Consider the following 20,471-nt stretch of genomic DNA (forward strand, 5'->3'; position numbering starts at 1 on the left):
CAAATACACTAACAAACATAACTGAGAACACAAACCACACAAGACCAACTAGATGACTTGACCAGGATCTCCCCAAATCAAGTGCCTCCATGCAGCAATAGATTCCATTAAAAGAATCAAAAGGCAATTCATAGACTGAAGGAAAATTTGGCAATGATATATCTGGATTAGGGAAAATGCCCAAAAATTTCAACACATAAACTGAAAAGGACAAATAACAACTTTAAAATGGGCATATGACAGAAACAAACAAGTGTTCAACAGATATATGAAGAAGTGTTCATGATCATTAACCATTAGAGAGATGAGGTATCTCAATAACAAAACAGCAATCACACGCAAAAAAAACCCAAAAAACCAATGAGATATCATCTCACCCCGTAACAATAGCAAAGTACAACAATTAGAAAATAACAAGTGTGTGAGGATGTATAAAAACTGGAGGACTCATACACTGCTGGTAGGATTGTAATATGGTGTAGCCACTGTGAAAAACAAATGGTGCTTCCTTAACAATTTGAAATATAAGTATCAGATGAGCCCCAAGTCCCTCTATTTGGTATAGAACTGAGAGAAATAAGAACCATGATATAGATGGATATATATACCGATGTTCTTCACAGCACTATTCACAAAAACCAGCAAAAAGTTAAGAACAGCCTAAATTCTCATCCATGTAATACAACTATGGCACATACATATAATTGAATACTACACAAGGTTAAAGTTAAGAACAACCTAAATTCTCATCCATGTAAGAATGGATAAACAACTATGGCATGTACATATGATGGAATACTACATAAGGTTAAAGAAAAAGAAGGAATCTACAAAAGACCTCATAACATGGGTAACCCTGTTATGAGCTATTTTTCAGAGGGTATTTTGCTGAATGAAATGAGTCAATCACAATAGAACACATATTGTATGAGACCATTATTGTAAAAAGTCTAGAAGAGGTTTTCACACTGAAAGGATTATTCCTTGATAGTCACCAGTGCTATAGGGAGTAAATAAACAGTAAATTAGTGGCTAGCAGTTAGATACCTGTTAACTTTGGTGAAGGGGAAAGCCATATACAATAAGAGATGGGTCAGCTAAAAATGATAGAGGCAGAGGAAGATACTGGGAGGAATGAAGGAGTTGAAAGCAACAGTTTATATACTTCTATATCCACAATCCTGAAATAAATAAGCTCTACAAATAGATAACATGGATAGACACACAGGCTAAACGGGTGTGGGAACAAGAATGGGAGTATTCCCAGGAAAACCTAGGTTCTACAGGATTCTCATGTATATGCACTCATCTTTACTGTAAGTGTACCCAGAAATGTGGTAGAGTATTCAGGGGGGAACATTATGAAAACTTTTACAAAAACTCAAAAAACTTGAAGGAATGAGTCTCTGGGCCTAGGGATTTGGGACCTCGGTCTTAAGGAATATCAAGTTCAATTTACATAACACAATTCACAATGACAATGTTCTCTATCCTACTTTGGAGAGAAGGGACCGAGGTCTCATAAGTTTGTGAGTGGCCACCTAAGGCATAATTACTGGTTACTCTTTGTTCAAAGGGTACAGGAGCGAGGAAAATCAAAGATGCATGGAAATAATTAGTACACTGAACTAATGAACCACAGAAACATCAGTCTCTATGACCCTAGGACCAGAAAAATTAGATGGTGACTGGATACCACTCCCAACTGCTCTGAAATGAATTACCTTAGAAGAGTTTCCCTAGGTGGATGATACTACCCCTGAGGAATGCTGAAATGGTCCAGGGGGTGTAAAAACAGATAGCTATAAATTACCCTGGATTAAGAGCCACCATACAAAAGTTTGCTGTTTTTGGTTTTTCCAGAAAAAGGAGCAATAGGACAAATACGTTTGAAAATCTAAAAGTCCTGAATAGCTCCAAAAAACTCACTACCATAAAATCAATCCCAACTCATTGTGATATCATAGAACAGAAATTCAAAATCATAGAAATGGCCAAGCTTGCTGGTAATAGAAGACTGGTGGAATCTCCTGAGACTAAGACCACATCAACCCTGAGGTCTGAAAATGAACTCATCACCTGACTCAATTGTCATCAACAATAGGCAGGTCTGTAATGGAAACAATGACAGTAGTGAAGTGCGCACACCTTAGAATAACCAATCATTTGTGATCAGTCAGGCAGCATTTACCTGAGGACAAAGTTCGGGAGTGTTTGGGAAAATGAAGGAGTGTAACTAGAAAACACAGGGAGGAAGTGGGATAAGTGATGTTATTTTGTGAGGATTACAATTGATAAACTAAAAAGAAAATGTGTGTGAATTGTTGAATGAAAAACTGATCTGCTCTGTAAAGCTTCACCAAATGCACCATAAAATGTTAATTAAAAAAAAAAAAAAAACAACTGCTGGGACCCTAAATGTACCAAGGCCTTTGCAGGGCTCTGTTTGAGGGCTCTGGTGGTATAGCTATAACTGTGAGCAGTAAGACATAGGAGAGAGATTAAAAAAAACAAAACTTGCTGAGTGGCCCTGTAAGGTAGAAATATTGATCTCTCCCCATCTGTAGCAATGAAGTGCAAGAATGCAAGAAAACAATTAGAACTAATAGGCCAAAGGAACCTCAGCCTGGACAACCCTGCGACCAGAATCAGATGTAGCCTGGCGACCACTGCTGACCACTCTGAAGAGGATCGCAAACAAAAGCCCTGGATAGTGTGGGAGAAAATGTGGAACAAAATTCAAAATGATAAAAAAAGACCAGGCTTATTGATTGAGAACAGTAGAGTCCCTGACACTATGGTTGTTAGTCATCCTTCAAACCTGGAACTAAATTCACTCCCTGTGGTAGATATATAATTGTTTGTCAATTTGAGGATTAAAGCGTAGGGGTCAATCAGATCATAGCCAATAAGGCCTCTGTGTAGGCATGGCCTTCTCCTGAGAATTCTGGGAAATTCAGTACTTCCTCCTTGGAGGGGGGAGACACTTCTCTCTCTCTGCCACTCCCTGAGAGACACTGCAGTTGACAAGACACATGGAGCTACCCTAGTGCCCTGATCCGGATAAGTCACATGGATGCAACCAGACCTCTGAAGCCAGAGAAGCCACAGAGAGACCCCTGCCAGTGCTCAGATGCTTACAACACCACTGGACCCAAAAACCACTGGCTTGTAATCGTCCTGCACTTGGCTCCATTGATGTGTTTCATGAGTCTGAAAGGACTTTATAGATTGGTATTGGACATATGAGCTAATATCAGACTTATGGCCTTGGACTGGGCTGGTTTGGGATGTTTTATTAATGTACAATTACCCTTTATATGAAACTCCCTCTTATATACATATGCATGTTTGTGAATTTGTTTCTCTAGTCTACCCAGACTAACACACTCCCATAACTCAACTTTTAGACTAATAGACTGACCTATAAAGTGAACACTAACATCAGGGAGATAGATGTACATTCATACCAACCATACAAAAATCAAAAGGATGTCATTTACCCAGGGATAAAGCTAAGAAGGAAAGAAAGGATAATGTAGATCAAAGGGAAATGGAAAAGATAGGAATAAAATGGAAGAGTGTGATATTTGGGGGATTGCATTCATGTCACAAAATAAAGTATGTAATTGTCTAATGGAAAACCAATTTGCTCAATAAACTTTCACGCAATCGTAATTAAAAATAAAAATATCCAGTTTCTCTGTTCTATAATAAGAGAATTATTGATGTTCTTTGTTTATGGAATCTCCTTCCTGGTTACCAGTGGTTTATAAAAAACATCATATCACTGCCTCTTTGACTTTACCGATTATAATCTGCCTCTTTAGTCTATGTGGCCTTGTCTTCTACCACAGACCTGTCTTACTATAGTTGGTATAAAATTGGCAAGCAGGACCAAACCCTGACCATTGTGGACACTGGCATGGGGATGACCAAAGCCAACTTGATCAATAAATTGGGTACCAAAATCTTTCTGGCATCAACATATCCATGATTGGCCTGTTGGTAGTGGGCTTCTACTTTGTCTACTTGGTGATTGAGAAAGTGATGGTGATCATCAAGCACAATGACAAGCCCAGGATGCCTGGGAGTCTTCAGAGGAGGGCCATTCACAGTTAGGACCCACACAAGTGAGCCCTTAGGTTGTGGGACAAAGGTTATCCTGCATCTGAAAGAGGACGAAACCAAGTCCTTGGAAGAGAGAAGAACAAAGGATATAATGCAAAAGCATTCTCAGTTTACCGGCTATCCAATTACTCTTCTGTGGAGAAACAACTATATCAAGAAGTGAGTCACGAAAGAAAGAACACAAAAAGAAGAAAGGGAGTCGGGTGACAAATCTGAAATAGAAGAATTTGGTTCTGACAAAGAAAATGGAAAGAAGATCATGACAAGGAGGCGGAGGAGGAGGAGACAATCAAAGAGGTCCTCAACAAAACCAAGCTAGCTGGACCAGAAATTCTGATGCTATTATCAATGAAGAGTACAGAATTCTATAAGCGCTTGACCAATGACTAGGAGGTCCACCCGGCCATAAAGCATTTCTCAGTTGAAGGATAGTTAGAATTCTCAGCACTCCTCTTTGTCCTAAGATTTATGCTGTAATTGCCAAGTTTTCATCATGGACAACTGTGAGGAGCTGATCCCATGTGTAGCTATCTGAATTTCATTCATTTTGAAATGGTCTCCAAGGCTCTTCCTCTAAATATTTTGCTGGAGATGTTACAGCAAAGCAAACTTTTGAAAGTTATCCGGAAGAATTTCATCAAGAAGTGCATAGAACTCTTCACCAAGATGGCCAAAAATAAAGAGAACAACAAAAATGTTAAGAGCAGTTCTCCAAAAAACATGAAACCTGGAATCCATGAAGACTCCAGAAACCAAAAGAAGCTTTCAGAGCTGTTAAACCTCTATAAGTCTGCTTGGGTGGCAATATGGTTTCTCTCAAGGACTATTGCACCAAGATGAAGAAGAACCAGTAACACATCTACTATAGTGTGGGGGAAACGTCTAACTTGGCCTTTGATTGCCAAACGTCTAACTTGGCCTTTGTTGATTGCCTCTAGGAATATGCTTAGAACTTATCTACCTGATCAAGCCCATCAATGAATACTCTGTCCATCGTCTATAGGAATTCAATGAAAATACCTTCACATCCAGCACCAAAGAGGACTTGGAACCCCAGAAGATGAAGGGGAGGAAAAGAAGACCAAGTGTGAAAACCTCTGCAAAAACATCAAGGTCATCTTGAAGAGAAAAGTGGAAAAGGTGGTGGTGTCAAACCAACTCGTCACATCCCGGTGCTGCATTGTTACAAGCATGAATGGCTAGGCAGTAAACATGGAGAGAATTATGAAGGCCCACCTCTGACAGACACCTCAATAACGGGCTACATGACAGCTAAGAAACACCTGGAGATGAACCCCAACACTCCATCATCGAGGTTCTGCTGCAGAAGGCCACCACCAAAAAGAACGACAAGTCCCTGAAGGATCTGATGAACCTATGAAACTGTGCTGATGACATCTGGCTTCATCTTGAAGATTCACCAGGTGCGTGCCAACCAGATCTACAGGGTGATCAAGGTAGGTTGGCCCGGGGATTGATGATAATGACTCCACAGCTGGCAATACCAGGTTGTCAACACTGGAGAATGTCACCCCTTGAAGGTGGTGATGATATGACACACATGCAAGAAATCAACTAAGTGTCAATTTGTACATGTGTTCAGTACTGTCCCTGAATTCCCCCTGATAATATGTTTTCAATTTTTTCTTTATTTTTGTTCATGCATTTTGTTTCACACTTTTAAAAAACTCTTTATGGCATGTATTGGACAGGGTTCTCTAGAGAGACAAACCAGATTGCTAGTAATTATATAGAAAAATAGATATAGAATACAAGAAATGAACCGTTAAATTATATACAGATAGCTAACACAAGAAATTAACAGTTAAATTATAAAGCAGTGAGACAGTAGCAGTCCTTTAAGGCTTGAGAGCTGCCAGTTGCCAGTCCCCTTCTGTAGAGAGAGCTGGGCTATATATATCCAGGCAGCAAACAGCAAGGCAGGTCCCCAACTGTCATCAACTGCCGGTCCCCAGCTCCAGAGATGAACATTCCAATCGTGTGGGCTTGAAGGGACCTCACCTTACAGTGACACAGTCCACAGGCTAGGCATCCCACAGGTAGTGTACCCCTTTAAACTGAGGCACAGAACAAGCAAGCCATTTATCCCTCTGCCCTTCAGTTAATCCTACTTGTGTTTATCGGCCAGGCTGGCACAATAAACTCTAGCATGGCATTACTATAACTAAGTGAGGGATATAATTTATTTCTACTTCTAAGTGATTTTATGCAACTTTAGGCACTAATAGCAGAATTAATAATTTTATTTTGTTTTCATATTTGTGAATCTAATGGAAGGAGGTGATGCTTTTCATGAAGTATATATAACCTAATGTTAATATTGTGGTCCAAAGTTTTAGCTAATAAGCACATTATTCAGTAAACCAATTTTTTTATTACTGAAATGTTGAAGTGTATGTAACTACATGAAGTGTTTTTAAAAAATCAACTTTCATCTTCTAGGGTCCTGTTTCTACACCTTCTATCTCCCTATAGTTCCCAACGGCACAAGTACTAGACTTTTAGAAATCAGGGTGCTAACTGAACCAAGTCAACGGAATCAGTATCCACAGGGCTTGTTTTCCAAAGAGAAAGCTATATTTTAGAGTAGCAAAATTATATGCCTACCTAAGCTACTGTCAAGGTAGTTCAAAGTCACTAGGCTAAGCTGGTGAGACACAGTGTACCTAGATCACCTGCTGTATCGAAAAGTGGTGACAAGTACAGTTACATGAAACAAGAGGGAAAAAGCAAAGAAACGAAGCAAGGCCGTGATAAATTAAACCCCAAATAACAAGGAGCCAAAAAATATTGAGTAACTGGAGGAAAGCCGTTAAGAGAATTTTCCAGTATTTATCCACAAATAAGCCAAGTTCTCAGGAGAAGCCAATCCCTAGAGCAGATTTATTGTAACTTCTTATAAAAAGCTTCTTTCTGTAGAAAAACTCTGCCTCTTGCCACAAGAAATTCAATGACTTTTTATCTAGTGCCTATTGAATACTCAGTACAGCTACTTAATAATTTATGAGGGGAAAGCAAAATTAACTCTGTCATAGAAATATAAAATTAAAATTTTTTCAAGTAAAACCAATTGACCTATTTAAACATCAAAATACATATGAAGGGCTATATTTTCAAATATATATATATATCAGTCCTGAAGAAGTGACTATCACATGAAGCTTAAAGATCATGTGAATTATATACCATGTTTTTACACATAGTAGTTTTCTATGTTGTGCATCACTGCAACAAATTAAGCATATTCAAATAGCACCTGTTATTTTCACAGGTTCCACAAGTCAAAAGGCTGAGTATAGCACAGCTTCTCTATTCAGAGCCTCCCAAGGCTGACAACAAAGTGACGATGCCCTCAGTGTGGGCAGAATGTGTACCCCAGTGGTTGTATTATCAAGAACCTCAGATCCTAGAGACCATCCAACACCATAAGAAATTATACCTGTTTGTGTATTCAAAGGCAGCTGGAAAGTACCTTCTGGTCTACTAAGGTAGCGTCCAGTAAAGGTAAACTATGCACTTCCTATACTTATGCATATACTGTATGTTTTACTAATGCAAATTGTCCTTTGATTGCTTTTCTAGGTGCTTCACTTTTCACATGATAGGGTTTCATTGCGTGCGGGAAATACTAGGGTTCCATTTCTTATATGCAAGGTTGATTCCAAACAAATGTCTTGAAATATACAGGTTCAGTTCTGGATGGCTGCACACAACTTCTCTTAGCAATACACTTACATTAGTCTCATTAAGGTTCCTTACCTTGGGTTCACCCCACCTGAATTTTGAGAAAATCTCAAGAACATCCTAAAGACAGAAGATCTGATGTGTGGGAAGACATCAAGAAAGCATCGAGACACCAAGAAAAATATGAAGAAAGCAAAAGGTTATTAAGTAGAGGGGAGGGAAAACATCAAAGCAGGTGTCAGAAAAGTCTCTGGAACTTTCTCTTAATTGCAGGGTAGGTGAGGCAAATGGAAAGAATTATGCCAGAGATGAACAAAAATTTTCAAAAGGAAGCTCAAGAAGACAGAGATAAATTTTATAATGAAATGTGCTAACACTTCGAGTTAGAAAATCAATAAAGAAGATTATCTTGAACAAAAAGAGCTAAAGAAAAAAATCAAGTCTCAAGTTGCAATATTGAAATTCTATGGGCAAAATATTGAATGATGCAGGAAGCATAAAAAGAAGATGGAAAGAACACACAGCCATTGTACCAAAAAAGAACTAGTTGACACTCAACCACTACAAGAGGAGCAAGAACCACTGGTATTTAAGTAAGAAGTCAGGTCTGCATGAAAAGCATTAGCCAAAAACCAGAAAATGACAGACTACCAAGCTGACAGACAGCTGCCAGAAATTCAGGCTGGATTCAGAAGAGGATGTGGAAGGGATAAGCCTACTGACATCAGATAAATCTTGGCGGAAAGACAAGGATATCAGAGAGGTGTTTGCTTGCTTTTATTGACCATACAAAGGTATGTGACTGTGTAGATAATAACCAACGATTGAGAGCCTTGAGAAGAATGGGAACTCCAGAACATTAAATGTGCTCACAGGGAGCCTGAAAATGAATCAAAAGACAATTGTACAAACAGAACAAAGGTATACTAAATGGTTTACAATCAAGAAGGATGTACATCAGGGTTGTATACTCTCACCATACTTGTTCAATTGATCTGTAGGCTGAGCAAATTACCAAAGAAGCTGGAGTATATGAAGAAGAATACAGCATCAGGATTGGAACAAGTTTTATCAACAACTGCGATTGGCAGATGACACAATCTTGTTTGCTGAAAGTGAAGGACTTGCTGATGAAGATCAGGATTGCAAGCTTTGGTACAGATTACAAGTCAAGGTAAAGAAGACCAGAATCCTCACAACTGGACCAATAGGTAACATTTTGATAAACGGCAAAAAGTTGCCAAGGATTTCATCTTGCTTGGATCCACAGTCAATGTTCATGGAAGCAGCAGTCAAAAGAGATCAAAGAATGTTGCTGCATAAAACCTTTCTAGTGTTGAAAAGCAAAGATGCTTCTTTGAGGAATAAGGTATGCCTAAACCTCAATCTCCTCATAGGCATGTGGAAGTTGGACATGGAATAAGGAAAAGTGAAGACGAATCAATGCACTAGAATTATGGTGCAGGAGAAAAATATGCAATATGCCATAGAGTGCCAACTAATGGTAGGAGGAGAAATTAGAGGGGAAGAGGAAGAAAACAAAGGCAAGAAGGAAAAAGTTGTAGGAAAGAAAAAGATAAGAAAATAAAATGCAAATGGAGAAAAAAAGAAACAAGAAGTAAAAAAGGAAAAAGAAAAAAAATCACACAGAAGGAAAGGGCAGCACAAGCTACCAAATATGACTCAGGAGGAGCCTAAAGTGATGCTCACAGAAGCAGCACCGAAAACAAATGCTCCACCAAAACCAGCTTAGGTGTGAAGCCTGCTTGATGGAGCATGCACCACTGGTCACTGATGTGGTGCAGGTAGGCACCACCAAGTACGGAAGTAGCTTCGGTGCAGTGCTTGTTCCATGAGACTATACACTGCTGAAGCATGAGCACTGCATCAATGGAAGTAGTGGAAACACTGTGCTCCCTCAATGGGAACACATGTTAATGGCAACAGAAGTTATGATCTCACAGCACCCAACCTTGAGAGAATGGCCTGCAGATATCTGAGGTGGTAATCCGGGGTGCTTGATCCACTGAAGTGCACCTCAGGCTGCTAAGGGAATGGAGCAAGTAGTGGGGAGAAGGGGGAATGGGTAGAATACCAGGTGGGGAGGAGATGCTACACTTCTGGACACCAGAAGGTTGTGTGGGGTAAAAGTAAGAAATCACACCTCTTTGGATACAAGTCCCCAGTGTGGATTCTGGTTCACTACTGGGCAAGTGGAGCCAGTTATCTGGTGCCTCTCCTTTACTGACACAATAATTCACAATGACTGCAATGTGCCAGGCCAGCCCAGCTGGCAATTCAACACTCCATGTGTCTCCTGCATACTCATTTCATTCAGTTTCTTCTTCTAATTGTAATTTATATACTACTTTATCCATTCCTACCAAGCTCCGTGTTTCAGAAATGTTTTTATCTGTTTCACATGGTTTCTTGGGTCTTCATTGTAGATTCTAGGTAGTGTATCTGCCTAGTCCACCTTCTTGGGTCAATCCCACGTGTTCCATTTTTAATGGTTAACTCTATCAGTAATTTAAATGTGTCTTGTATTGAACTTAAGATGCACATTCTCACCCAAAGAGTATATAAATGTTTTCCACATTTTCTTCAAGTGCTTATAAAGTTTTGTGTGTTTTGTTTTGTTTTGTTTTTAACATGTGAATCTCTAACCCATCTGGAGTTTATTTGAGTGGATGAAATGAGTTTGGAATTAGGAATATAACTTTCTCCCCTCACCCGGTGAAGGCGAGTTCTTGCCTGACACAGCAGGCAGGAGCTCCAGGAAGAAGGCCAGACAGAGCCAAACAGTGTTATTGAGGGTAAGCCAGGAGGAAAAGAAGCTAGCAGTGGAAAGTTGGCCCAAGAAACAATAGTCTCCCAATGCACAAAGAGACTAAACCAGGCAGAAAGGAAATGTCCCTGTCTGTAGCACCTCCAAAATGGCTGGAGACAAAGCCCTCATCAGTCATGAGGCTTTAGAGAAAATCCTAATATCACACAGAGAATGGTGGCAGGACCTAGGGAATCTCTCCATTCTACTTACTGGAAAATAAGGGTGAGAATAAGCATTTTTCATTTACAAGAGCCCAAACCAAACTAACACCCACTGAGTTGATTCCAACTCACAGCAACCCTATAGGGTGAAGGAGAACCGCTCCCCATGGGTTTCCAGAGCTTTAAATCTTTATGGGAACAGAAGGCCTCACCTTTATCCCATGTAACCAGGATCCTATTTTTCATTAACAAATATACATTGAAGCAATGATACCTATAAATATATTTTGCACAGCAAAAGTAAATAAAAACAGTATCTAAGAAGTAAAAAAATAAATGTTAACATATCACTGAAAATCTCTCCCACTGCAATTCAGTCGGTTCCAGCACATAGTGACCCTATAGGACAGGACAGAACTGCCCTTGTGGGTTTCTGAGCCTGTAACTCTTCACAGAAGTAGAAAGCTCTGTCTCCTTCCTGTGGAGCACCTGGTGGTTTAGAACTGCTGACCTTGCAGTTAGTAGCCCAATGTGTAACCACTATACCATATATATAATGGAACATAATTAAAGTTTAGACAGCATTTATGTATACCCTCAAGAAAACTTGACTCCAACTGCCATGAAATAATACATTAAAAATGAGCTAAGAAAAAATACTATTAGGGGAAAAAACTGGCAGACTGTCTAATAGAATATAATGATTGAAGAAAAATGCCTTCATTGTATCTAAGACTTGTAAAGGTCAGATCTTTATGCAAAAATCAGTGAGTTGTGCGGAGGATGGACTTATAAACCAGTCTAAGAATGAAAAAGAAACAAAAATTTTAACTGGGCCTAAAAATTATGGAGATGCACCATAGAAATAATATATTTACAAAAAAGAAATATAAGAAATTAAACTCAAATCATTTAATGTTGCCAAGAAACTCCTCTTAGAAACTATAGCTACTTTTCCACGCTGTGGAAGTATAATAAAAGGCGAAACAGTATCAGCTAGCTTTAAAAACTACAATTACTCTGTCTAGGGGGGAGCATTTTGGCCTCTAAAGCATTTTCCTTCATACTAACGCTTGTGTCCCTAACAAGATCAATCTATATGTGAGTCAAACTTTGGGAAAAACAAAACAAAGAAGGAAAGAAGAATTTATCTGAGGTAATAATCTATTGACTCTAGAAAAGTAGTAAAATGTTTTATTTTTGCTTGAGGGAGTGTGGGTACTAAACCAGTATTATAAGTCTCTCCATGGGGATGTCCAGTTCCAAATCTTGACCACTGCAGCTGAAATACAGGCACCACTACCTGTCAGTAGTAGTTTGTGTGTACTAAGATGAATGGGAAGAAAGCTTGGAAATCTACATTTAAATGTCAACCATTTAAAATCCTGTCGATCATACTGGTTCCATCTGTAGCCCATAACTTGCCCATTATGTCTCCCTGTGCATGGGGTCACATTGAGTTGGGGACCTATTCAAAGTCAGCTGACAATACCAACAATTGATTTAAGGGACAAGATTTGTGTCCTTTGCCTTATATTTAGCATCAATTAAATGCAACCAGAGCATGAACACTTCTGCACTTCAGCAAGATTAGGAGAAGTGTTGAGTTTGGGGATATGAAGTGTGAGTTCCCGGTCCATTATTATCAAATATCCAAATGCCTATGAGAGAGAGCTAGGGACGAGTGAGAGGCTCCATTGACTTTGCCTAAATTCTGCTAACTAAATCAAAGCTAATCTATGACAAATAAAATGAAAAAGCTGAATAAAAATAGAATTTGCTGATCAAAAAGCTTTACCCTATGTAGGGCACAACATCTTAATAAGTATCTTTTAAAGAGAAAAAGTAAATCTTAAAAATAAGGTGCATTGGCCTAGACCACTTCCTCACAATGATACATGTAAGTCAAAATATTTAATGTTTTAATGGGGAAAGATTACATCTCAAGAATTCTCTATCTAGATAAATTGTCATTAATTTGTAAAAGCACAGAAAGATATTATCAAATATGTAAGGAGTTATAAAGCATGCCATCTATGTATCCTTAGAGAAAAACATAAAATCCTAAGAGCATATTAAGCCATGGAGAGGTCAAGTAAAACAAAACAAATAAACTCATGAATATGAAGTTTATAGTACAAAAGAAATGGAAATGAATAATAGCAATCCTTAAGTTCAGATATGAATTCATATAGGTGCAAAAATAGAAGTTCAGAAAAGAGTAAAATTGTGTAAATAATAATTGAAGATAAGGTTATAAGTCAAAAATATCAGCTTAAGTACTAATAGAAAGAATGATAAAATATACCCTTGGAAATAGAAAATGCTGCCCACCAATGGATATATGGATAACCAAACTATGAAATATTCACACAATAAAGTTGTAGGCAACTTTAATAACTAATGATGAATCTGTGAAACATCTCACAACACAGATGAACCTTTAAAGACATTATGCTGAGTGAAGTGCATCAATCACAAAAGAATAATGTATGAGAGGAATCATAAAAAGTCAGGAAATGGCTTACACACAGAAATATTCTTTGATAGCTAGTTATCAGGGATAAGAAGGGGTGGGAAGGAAAACCACACAAACATATACTACTTTAGTGAGAGAAAGAAATACTTCATGTGAAGGAACATAACCTTCAACAGTGGTAATCACTATTACACAGAGAGCCCTGCAAAATAAGTAACAACAAATAACACACGAGTGCATACAAAGGGCCCTTGAGAATGTGGGAGTACACACCGATGTCAAATTGGCTCTGTGAATATTCCTGCACATACACTTGAACATGCTGCAAATACGCATGATAAAATGCACTCACTGGGGACACCGACTTATACACCTCTTATCAAACCTCTTAGTCATAAACTAACACCTCCTGGGATTAATATAATGAGATTCACGTGAGGTACAATAGCCTTAGAGGATATATCGGGATGGGAGGAACGTGGTTACTAGACAGAGGGCATTGGAGAGATGAATATAGAAGACCCAAGACATAAATCTGACTTGAACAGTTAAAACTTTGGTATTTGATCCCCTGATGCCTGCTGGACTTGGTCTGGCTTTCAACATTTTCTCTATTTTTCTTTTGTTTTGTTTTTCTTTGTTCATAAGGGTTTATCTCAGAAGTGTTATGTCATTGGGGCCACCCTCTTGAAGTCGTGTTACATGTTTTTCAGTGTATGAAACCCAGGAGTTAAGAGCCTATAGGGAGAGCAAGTAGAATAAGAGGGCTTTTTTGGGGAGGGTGGAGAATACAGTGGTAGTGGGGGTCATGTCAAAGTTTACAATGTCAAGGTGTCCAGGAAGTAAAAGAATGTTTGGAAACTGATTGTGGTATCAATTGTACAGTACTGCTTGATATGATTGAACAACGGAATGATATTAACCCCCAATTAATAATTATTTTTAAAGAGATGAAAAGATCAATGATCTTGGAAATTATACCGCATATCCCAGATCAGAATGTTCAAAAATTCTCCATGACTCAGGCTCAAGTCCAGCTAATTTTATAAAGATGCTAGGATTCGAATTTTTTTTTAAGTTATAATCAAGTCTCTCCAACTCAAGGCAATCCAGGTGTGTCATTGTAGAGTGTATTCTCGGTGACTGATTTTTCAAAAGTAGATCTCCAGATCTTTCTTCTGAGTGCCTCTAGGTGTATGTTCATCACCAACCTCTGGGTTAGCTGCCAACTGCTTAGCAATTTGCACCACCCAGATGCCACAGAATAGAAAGTTGTTATTATTATTATTATTATTGTGTGCATGACATCCAGTTGAGGAGCCTGGTACTCCTAGGGAAATCTAGCACTCAGGTGGCCCGACTTTAATCCCAATACTGTATAGACTATGTAAAATCACATATGGGTGATATACTTTCTTAGGTTCGATATAGCTGATGTCTTTTTGTACCTTCATATATGAAAACATTATACCAAATACATTAAGAAATCATCCAAAAATAACTCAAAAAAATCCAGAGCAGTAGGCATTAAATTGAAGAAAAAAATTTTTAATAAAGAACATTGGTGAAGGGTGCTAAATAAGAAGTAATTACATATAATATGGGATTTTGGTCATGTGATATACATATTATATATGTATGTGTATGTGCTATATATACACACATACATATATGTTGCTTATTACACACACATATACATATGCACACACGCAGAAGACCTGTTAATCTGCTGCTTGACGATTACATCAAAAACAAGCCTGTGGGATAGTTCTACTCTGTTGTATCAGGGGTCCTATGAGTAGAAAGTAACATCAGGGCACCTACCTATAACAGCAGCAACGACGAGTTCATTACAATGCTAAACTAATTATAATAGAATTAAACTCAAGCAAAAGGAAGCAATGGAACAGAGCATCAAGTTCAGAACCATGTGCACTATGATTCTAGTGTGTTATTCATAAAATAAATTCAAATCGCTAAGTGTATTTATCATTGGGCAATAAAATGACAAAGGAGTTTTCTGTTGTTTTGCTTTGGCTTGTTTTGATTTTCCTTAGTGTTTAGGGGTTTCCCTGAGCTCTTCAAATTTCAAACATCGAGAATGCTTAAATTTTGTAATTAGGGGGGGGAACCCATAAATGAGACTTTAATACTGTGGATTCAATTCAAGTCGTAATTTGAGAAGAAAAATGTGTTTATTTAATTCTATGAATCTGAGATTTCTTCCATAGTAACAGCAAAAACAAAAACTGCTTTGGTAACAAAGTCCATCTAATCTAGGTAACTCAGACAGAGGAACAGGGTGAAGCAGTAATCAGAAAAGTAGAGGGGGGAGTTGGCAGGGGGTGGGGGGTACTTAGTAAAGTGAGGCTTGGTAAGAGGTTATTGTGGGGGACTGAGTCAGAAGGTGTCTCCTGAGGTGGGGAAAGGTCAGCATCCTAGGAGGGGTGACAATCTGGCAGTCAATATCCAATTTGAAAAAGCCTAATTCTAAAATGGTTTCTGGGACACAATTGCTCAAATGAAAATGAATGTTTCTAAATAACTACTAACATAGGCAAGCATTTCTAGAAAAATAATTAAAGACCACAGTCACAGTAGTAGCTCCAACAAAGAAGATAAACAGAATGTAATTGCTTGCATTACACATTGATAACAAGGTCTGTGCTATTTACAGTCATTTTTCAGTTTAAGGAAAGTTCCGGGAATATTGTTATCTTTTAAAGTGAAAGATGTCATCTTCAATTTACTTTCTCAATTTTTTTTTAGATAATGACTACCAAAAGATTACAGACATGTACATTTAGGCTGAAGGGCTTGGAAAAGTTTGCTGGCCTCAAAATCAATGGAACATTAATATCCTTTCAGGAGAAATAGGTAAAACAGGTCTCAGGAAAACATCTGAACTCAGAGGTAGGTTAGTCAGTTTCTAGTAATAGGAAACTACCCCATCCGCACAAGGGAGTGAATTGGATGCCTCTCATTTCAGAGTTTGTGTCTGTTTGAAACTAAGATTGTCTAGTATAGATGAAATACAATTAAAACCACTTGTCCAGCCAAAGCTGCCTATTCTGTGTGCATGGAGGACTATATTGAGAGAGAGGAGGGTGAAAAGAAGGGCACTCCTATTACCTATATTTTTAAGAAGAACAAAAGGGACTTCTGAAACTTGGAGCTGCCATCCCTCTGCTGAGATTGCCAAAATTGAATGCGGGAGATCAAAAACAAAGTACAGTCAATGCTGTTTGGACTTTAAGACTTAAAAGATTAAGCCTAAACATAACTTTTTAATTCTCTTCTTGGCATCGTTTTCTTAAGTCCAGAGGCTTACTGTTTCTATCCTCTGAAGACTTAAATCGGGGGAACATTTTAAAAAATACATACATTGGTGTCAAAGGGATGAGGTATCAAGCATCAAAGAACAAAAAAAAAAATCACATCATTGTGAATGAGGAGGAGTGCAGAGTGGGGACCCAAAACCCATTTTTAGGCAACTAGACATCCCCTTATGGAAGGGTCGCAGGGAGGAGACAAGCCAGTCAGGGTGCAGAAGCAACAATGAAACATACAACGTTCCTCTAGTTCCTAAATGCTTCCTTCCCACCCACTATCATGATCCTAATTCTAAGTTACAAATCTGGCTAGACCAGAGGATGTACACTGGTACAGATAGGAACTGGAAACACAGGGGATCCAGGGCAGATGATGCTTTCCGGACCAGTGGTGAGAGTGGCGATACCAGGAGGGTGGGGTAGAAAGGGGGAACCGATTACAGGGATCTACATATAACCTCCTCCTTGGGGGACGGACAACAGAAAAGTGGGTGAAGGGAGACGTCGGACAGTGTAAGAGATGACAAAATAATAATTTGTAAATAATCAAGGGTTTAGGAGAGAGGGGGAATGGTGAGGGAGGGGGAAAATGAGGAGCTGATGTCAGCAAATGTTTTGAGAATGATGAGGGAAAGGAATATTACAAATGAGCTTTTTACAACTGGTGTATGTATGGATTGTGATGAGTTGTACGAGTCCCAATAAAATGATTTTAAAAAGAAAGAAAGAAAGCATGTATCAGATCATTAATAATATGTTTATTTTGTGAAAAAGCTGATGGTGCCTGGCTATAAAAAGATATAGCGTCTGGGGTCTTAAAAACTTGAGGGTAAACAAGCGGCCATCTATCTCAGAAGCAACAAAGCCCACATGGAAGAACACACCAGCCTGTGTGTTCACGAGGTATCGAAGGGATCAGTTATCAGGCATCAAAGAACAAAAAATCATATCATTGGGTGAACACCTCCACATGATACGATTGCTGAGGACAAATGGATGCATAAGCAAATGTGGGGAAGAAAGCTGATGGTGCCCAGCTATCAAAAGGTATAGCTTCTGGGGTCTTAAAGGCTTGAAGGTAAACAAGTGGCCATCTAGCTCAGAAGCAACAAAGTCCACATGGAAGAAGCACCAGCCTGTGCAATCATGTGGTGTCAAAGAGATCAAGTATCAGGCATCATCAAAACAAAAAATCTTACCATAGTGAATGGGAGGGGGGCGGTGCAGAGTGGAGACCCAAAGCCCATTTGTCGGCCACTGCAGACCCCCCTGCATAGGGGTCTAGGGGAGGAAACAAGCCAGTCAAGGCGTGATATAGCACCGATGAAAAATACAACTTTCCTCTAGTTCCTATATGCTTCCTCCCACTCCCACCCCCCTATCATGATCCGAATTCTACCTTGCAAGTCTGGCTAGACCAGAGAATGTACACTGGTGCAGATAGGAACTGGAAACACAGGGAATCCAGGGCGGATGATACCATCAGGGCCAGGGGTGTGAGCGGCGATACTGGGAGGGTAGAGGGAGAGTGGGTTGGAACGAGGGAAATGATTACAAGGACCCACACGTGACCTCCTCCCTGGGGGACGGACAACAGAAAAGTTGGTGAAGAGAGACGTAGGACAGGGCAAGATATGATAAAATAATAATTTATAAATTATCAAGGGCTCATGAGGGAGGGGGAGGGCAGGGAGGGAGGGGAAAAATGAGGACCTGATGCCACGGACTTTAGTGGAGAGCAAATGTTTTGAGAATGATGAGGGCAATGAATGTACAGATGTGCTTTACACAATTGATGTATGTATGGATTGTGATAAGAGTTGTATGAGCCCCTAATAAAATGATTTTAAAATAAATAAACAAATATCTGAATCCTTTAGAAGGGAAAAAATGTTTATTTTATTTTCATTTTGCCACTGTTTTAAAGTACACGCATTTTTAAACTTCCATCAACATAAAATATATATTATGAAACAAATGTTTTACCTTTATTTTGGGAAGTATTCTGATCAATTCTTTCTGACACTTATTCTTTTAATACAATAGAATATCTGAAAAGTTTATTACACTAAAAGCCAAACCATTCGACTCTTGAAACATATCATAGCTGCATCTGTGGATTTAATTTTTATTCATAGAGCTAAATAATTCAGGAAAATAACTTGCATTGAACCAACAAAAATATGTCAATGACCCAATTTTATCTCGTGACAATAGGTAAATTGGAAATATTTATCTATAAGGTTGTGTGATTGTCTTCATTTTCATTCAGATTTTCTACTTTCTTTGTTATAGCCTTTTCAAAGAATGCCTTCATTCATTTTTTAAATTTTACTTTGAAACTTTATATTTGTAAGGTAGTCTTTATTGTCAACATTGTTTAAAACCAAGAGCATACTATCATTACATGTCTCATTTTGCAAATCTCAGCAAAAATAGCAAATAAATGGAATCCTTTGTTTTGACTCCCAAGCTAAATTATCTCTACAAAAATTTATAATTCCCTAAGCTATCATTGAATATGAATAAATACCTAAACAAACAGTACCTTTCACAGTTATCATCTACTCTTTAACAACTTCTCAAAGAGGTAGGACAGATTATTTTTTCAGTATACTTATCCCTGAGTTATATTTTTATGCCTAATTACAACTTTGTTAGTAAAAGTGATTCAAATTAACTTGGAAGAACTGAAAGAACTCTAATCAGATTAACTTTTTAGTTAATCTGAAACAAACCATCTTTACTTTCCAAATGGCACCATTATTAAAGGCCTCTTGATGGGATCTCTTCATTTGATTTTTTTTTATTAGGGGCTCATACAACTCATCACAATCCATACATATACATATACATACATCAATTGTATAAAGCACATCCGTACATTCTTTGCCCTAATCATTTTCTTTATTTTTAATCTTTTTATTGGGGCTCATAAGGCTCTTATCACAATCTGTACATACATCAATTGAGCAAAGCACCCTTATGCATTCGTTGCACTCGTTACTCTCATAATTCACCTTCCACTTGGGTTCCTGGAATCAGCTCGGTTTCCCTTTTTTTCCCCCCCATCCCCCTCCCTCCCCGATCCCACCCCTGGTCCCTTGAAAGTTTATAAATAATTATTATATCTTATCTTACACTCCCCGGCGTCTCCCCTCACCCACCTCCCCCTTGCCAATCTCCCAGAGAGGAGGTTACACATAGATCTCCGAGATCGGTTCTCCCTTTCTACATGCCCTTCCCTCCTGGTGTCACCACTCCCACCGCTGGTGTTGAGGGGTTCGTCTGTCCTAGATTCCCTGTGCCTCCAGATCCCCACTGCACCGCTGTACATCCTCTGGTACAACCAAGTCCGCAAGGCAAGGTAGGATTGGGGTCATGACGATTGGGAGGGGAGGAAGCGTTCAGGAACTAGAGGAAGGTTTTGAGTTTCATTGTTGTTACACTGAACCCTGAGTGGCCCATCTCCTCCTCACTACCCCTCTGGAAGGGGTGTCCAGCTGTCTACAGGTGGGCATTGGGTCCCCATCATGCACTCCCCCTCTTTCACGGTGATGTGATTCTCACCACCACCCCACCTTTGATGTTGGAGACCTGGTCTCCTCTGTCCTTCATGGTCACCTATGTTGGTGTGCTGCTTCTGTGTGGGCTCGGTTGCTTCTGGGCTAGATGGCCGCTTGTTTGCTTTCAAGCCTTTAAGTGCCCAGACGCTATATCTCTCAGTAGCCGGGCACCATCCACCTTCTTCACCACACTTGCTTATGCACACTTTCGTCTTCAGTGATTATGTGAGGAAGGTGATCACACAATGATTGTTTTTGTTCCTTTGT

At 39.0% G+C, this 20,471-nt stretch overlaps 1 protein-coding gene and 1 pseudogene across 3 annotated transcripts in view; one reads left to right on the plus strand and one right to left on the minus strand.

The window, feature by feature from the left end:
- SUGCT (succinyl-CoA:glutarate-CoA transferase) overlaps positions 1 to 20,471 on the minus strand; it is an 880,365-nt gene that overhangs the window by 556,894 nt on the left and 303,000 nt on the right. The window lies entirely within an intron of this gene.
- LOC142456982 (heat shock protein HSP 90-alpha pseudogene) lies at positions 1,991 to 5,710 on the plus strand (annotated as a pseudogene).

Source organism: Tenrec ecaudatus, chromosome 9, assembly GCF_050624435.1.
Source record: "Tenrec ecaudatus isolate mTenEca1 chromosome 9, mTenEca1.hap1, whole genome shotgun sequence".
NCBI classification, from domain to species: Eukaryota; Metazoa; Chordata; class Mammalia; order Afrosoricida; family Tenrecidae; genus Tenrec; species Tenrec ecaudatus.